Source organism: Rhinopithecus bieti, unplaced genomic scaffold, assembly GCF_001698545.2.
Source record: "Rhinopithecus bieti isolate Rb0 unplaced genomic scaffold, ASM169854v2 scaffold_81780, whole genome shotgun sequence".
Lineage (NCBI taxonomy): Eukaryota > Metazoa > Chordata > Mammalia > Primates > Cercopithecidae > Rhinopithecus > Rhinopithecus bieti.
This window is the reverse complement of record NW_016830359.1, coordinates 225,919-231,060: the sequence shown is the minus strand read 5'-3', so window position 1 is coordinate 231,060 and position 5,142 is coordinate 225,919.

Genomic DNA, 5,142 nt, shown 5'->3' with positions numbered 1-5,142 from the left:
AAAAAAAAAAAAAAAAAAAAATTAATACCATTTGGATGGAACACCAGCAGGGATTTATATATTGTAATTTTATTTTAGGTCTGAGTAGCCCGTAACATTTGCCTACTGTACAATCTAAGTACTGTAGGAAATAATCATTTCAAATTCATATGCTTGAGTTCATGTCCTTTGCAGGGACATGGACAAAGCTGGAAACCATCATTGTCAGCAAACTGTCACAAGATCAGAAAACCAAACACCGCATGTTCTCACTTATAAGTGGGAGTTGAACAATGAGAACACATAGACACAGGGAGGGGAGCATCACACACTGGGGTTTGTGGGGGTTGGGGGTAGGGGAGGGATAACATTAGGAGAAATACCTAATGTAGGTGGCGGGTTGGTGGGTGCAGCAAACCACCATGGCACGTGTATACCTGTGTAACAAAACTGCACGTTCTGCACATGTAACCCAGAACTTAAAGTATAATAAAATAAATAAATTCATATGCTTTTAAAAACACACCTAACAAAAAATGATACTCTTGAAAATGAACTTTTTTAGTTGCAATTGTACATTCTAACAAGACAAAGTTAGTTACATAAAGCTTTTTCCTTTTTTTGGCTATAAAATATGGCTCAAACTTGGTAACTTTTTTACCCTATGATGGATAGGTTTGCTACAACTGCTATAATAAAGTACCACAGACTGGGTGGCTTAAATAGCAGAAATCTGTGGTCTCTTCCTGTCATTTTCCCCCATGCATGTCTGTGTGCAAATTTCACCTTTAAAATTTTCCTTTTAATTTTACAATTTTCTTATTTTAATTTTGTGGATACATAGTAGGTATATATATTTAGGGGGTACATGAAATATTTTGAGAAGTTTCCCCGTTTTATAAGGATACCAGTTAGATTAGATTAGAGTCTACCCTAATGACCTCATTTTGATATAACTATATCTGCAACAACCAAATAAGGTCACATTCTGAGGTGCAGGGTGTTAGGCTTTCAGCATAAGAATTTGTGGGGACACAGTTTATAACACATGAGAAAAGCTTTTCTAAATGTCTCCATTTTACATCTTCTTAATATAGTGTTGCTAAAGCATAATCCTATTTTATGTAGCATCAAATGTTAAGCTTATGTTTTTTGGTTTATTTTTGGCTAAGACAGCTTCCATGTGAGGAGAGGCATTTTAAAACGTACCCTGGATTTTTAAAAATCAGGTATGGTAAGGTGACAGACATGGAGACAACTGCCTTTGCATGAAGAGTTTATTACTTCCATTTCCCAGCAGAAGGGAGCATGCCACACCATACAGAGCCACATGGGGATGTCTCAAGATTTGGTCAGGAGGCAGAATGAGTGCCTAGGCAGAAGGGAAAAAGCCTAGACCCAGAGCCTTTATCATGTTTTCTCTAGAAAAGGCAAAACCAGGCAGGGGGCAGCAATTTAGGATTGTCTAGTTCGAATAATGTCGCCAGGCTCTGGGCTATGGGGGTAGTCTCTAGTTGTCTGGTCCTCAGGTTGGTTTAGGGCAGGGGAAATAATGGTTGGTGTATGAGAGTTAGATGAAGATGGTAATTGGGGTTATGGGCTTTGGGTTGGTTGGTTGCATATAAAGGGTATGTTTATGGACAAGTTGTTTACTGCCTTTAAGAATTAGCTAGCCAGGCCGGGCGCGGTGGCTCAAGCCTGTAATCCCAGCACTTTGGGAGGCCGAGACGGGCGGATCACGAGGTCAGGAGATCAAGACCATCCTGGCTAACACTGTGAAACCCCGTCTCTACTAAAAAATACAAAAAACTAGCCGGGCGAGGTGGCGGGCGCCTGTAGTCCCAGCTACTTGGGAGGCTGAGGCAGGAGAATGGCGTAAACCCGGGAGGCGGAGCTTGCAGTGAGCTGAGATCCGGCCACTGCACTCCAGCCTGGGCGACAGAGCAAGACTCCGTCTCAAAAAAAAAAAAAAAAAAAAAAAAAAGAATTAGCTAGCTGTAGGAGGGGCTCTCCCCAGCCAACTACAGCTAGCTCCCCAACCCTAATATGTTGGAGCATAATAAAATATAGAAAATAAAAACTGCTTATTTCTAGAATAAGCAGGCCCATAAATACAGAAAGTAGATTACTATCCGCTTTGTGTTGAAGGAATGGGAGGTGAGGAAGGGGATAGCTAAAGGTTATGGGGTTTCTTCTTGACGTGATAAAAATGTCTAAAATTGACCATGGCGGTGATTACACATGTCTATGAATATACTAAAAGTTACTGATTTTTACATTTTATGTAGGTGAATTATATAGCTTATGACTATATTTCAATAGAGCTCTCATTTTTTTAAAGATACAGTGGTGGGGTCAGAAGTCAAATTGAAGTAGATGACATTCTTCTTCCATATTCAGGAATCAGTTGAATGATGAAGATCCTTAGTCTGATCTACTCCAAGAGAGATTTCAGCTGGGTCCCATCTGTTGCCATTTGGAATATTAAATAGTTTGCCAAGGATAGAAACTAAGTCTGTGCAAGAACGTATAGTCAGAATGGTCACGCTTCTACACCTCCTCCTCCCCACTCACTTCTTCCCCAAGTCATTCTTCGATTCCAAGGGCAAGGTGAGCTACCTGTGGAATGTAAGTATGGACTATTTTTTTGTCTGTCCTGAATGCCAGCACTTTAGGAGCAGTTAAAAGTAGATTCAGTAACATAAGAATATTAGAAAACCTGGTTGTAGGCTACAATGTCATATACTAGACAATCTCCTTGGTGTTACCCTAGAGAATACCCAGTCTTCATTAGTTAAATACATCTCTGCTGCACCCACTGTGAAATACTGGACGTTGAGTTGCCCATGTGGGAAGCAGCTGAATTATAATCACTTACAATTCAGAGGGAATATGGATTTGATGCTTACTTTTTTTTTCCCTTTTTTTTGTGAAATTTTGGTCATGATGGCCCATAAACAAAAATGTGGTATATATAAGGTAAAAATTAGATAAAGAAAACATTATATATATAATGTAATGATAATTTAATACATAGTATGATAATGGAAATATCCCTTACTTCCTTGGTGGGATGAATGAGGACAGAAGAATCAAAATAACCTCTTGTTACTGGTTGAATTTTGGCTGCCCCAAATTTTGCATGTTGAAGTCCTAACTCCCAGTATCTCAGAATGTGACTGTATTTGGAGATAGGATTTTTACAGAGTTAATTAAGTTAAAATGAGTTCGTTAGGGTGGGTCCTAATGCACTCTGACTAGTCTCCCCATGTCTCCATGGGTTTTCTCTGGGTACTCCAGATTCCTCCCACATCCCACAGATGTGCACAAGAAGTTAACTGGTAGGTCTAGGTTGTCCTAGTCTGAGTGAGTGTGGGTGTGTAGTAGGCTACACCATCTAGGTTTGTGTAAGTACACTCTGTGATGTTTGCACAACAAGCTTCTTAGGAAATTGCCTAAGAACCCATTTCTCAGAATGGATCTCCATCCTTTAGCGGTGTAGACTGTATTTTCTTTCTTTTTTTTTTTTTTTGAGACGGAGTCTCACTCTGTCCCCAGGCTGGAGTGCAGTGGCCGGATCTCAGCTCACTGCAAGCTCCGCCTCCCGGGTTTACGCCATTCTCCTGCCTCAGTCTCCCGAGTAGCTGGGACTACAGGCACCCGCCACCTCGCCTGGCTAGTTTTTTGTATTTTTTAGTAGAGACAGGGTTTCACCGTGTTAGCCAGGATCGTCTTTATCTCCTGACCTCGTGATCCGCCCATCTCGGCCTCCCAAAGTGCTGGGATTACAGGCTTGAGCCACCGCGCCCGGCCTAGACTGTATTTTCATACTGTAAATAGTCCCCTTGTGGTAGATTTCAGTCTACCAGTATGACATCACGGAATGTGGAGTTAGAAAAAAAGGTACAGTTCATGGCTTACAGTTCCTACAGCCCTTTTAATTTCCTAAATGACTACAGCAATAAAGTATCTTTTGTTAAAATATCTGGCCTTTTGTTGCTTGGTTCCTGAAAAAGCTCCAGAACAGTTCCAGAGCCATAAAGGTGAAAGACAGTATTTCAGCCACACCATGAGTTTATGTTAATGAGGTGATTTTTAGAAACTCACAAGATAATCCCAATATATGGGGGGAGTGGTGGCTAGTTGCCAGAGGAACCAGCCATGTACTCAGAGGGTTGGAACTCACAGCTCCACCCTCTACTTCTGGGAAAAGAGAGGCTGAAAATTGAGTTGATCGCCAGTGGCCAATGATTTAATCAATCACATCTACATAATGAAACCTCCATAAAAACCGAAAAGGCCTGAGTTCAAGCGGCTTCCAAGAAGGTAGACAAAAACACATCCTTATGCTGGGAGGGTGGTGCACCCCAACTCCATGGGCACAGAAGCTCCTGCACTAGGGATTCTCTTGGACCTTGCCCTACATGTCTCTTCATCTGGCTATTTATTTGTATCCTTTAAAATATCTTTTATAATAAACCAGTAAACATAAATGTTTCCCTGAGTTCTGTGAGCCGCTCTACCAAATTAATGGAACCCAAGGAGCCCGTTGTGGGAGCCCCAATTTATAGCACATCTCTCTGAAACACAGGTACAACAATCTGGAGTTTGGAATTGGCATGGGAAGTGGGGGACAGTCTTGTGGGACTGAGCTGTCTAACCTGTAGGATCTGATGCTCTCCAGGTAGCGTCAGAATTGAATTGGAGTAGAGGTCACCTGGCTGGTGTCTGCTGCAGAAAGGTTGTTTTGAGATGTTAAGACATTATAAGAGACAATAGAAAAAATGTATACGATACAACCTTCTCTGTGTTACATTTCTCCATAGCCCTTTTTACTGTTCATCAGACTGTTGATCTAACTCATGAATTTGTGGCTTGTCTCTCTCCACCTCAAAGTAAATTATATAATAAGAGGGCAGGGATTTTTTTTTCTCTGCTGTATCCCCCTGAATTGCTTTACCTTATTTGTCTCACCATCCCATACCAATTCTACAGTTTTCTTAGTAAGGGCTAGCCCCCTAAAACAGGGACCATTTCCATTCTGTTAAGGGGCGGAACGCCGTTCAATCCTAGCGGACTGGTTCCAAAAACTTCGTGTTATTCACTGCCTCTGAGCAGTGATATTCCCATTTTGCAGCTGAGAGAGGTATTAATTTGCTAGAG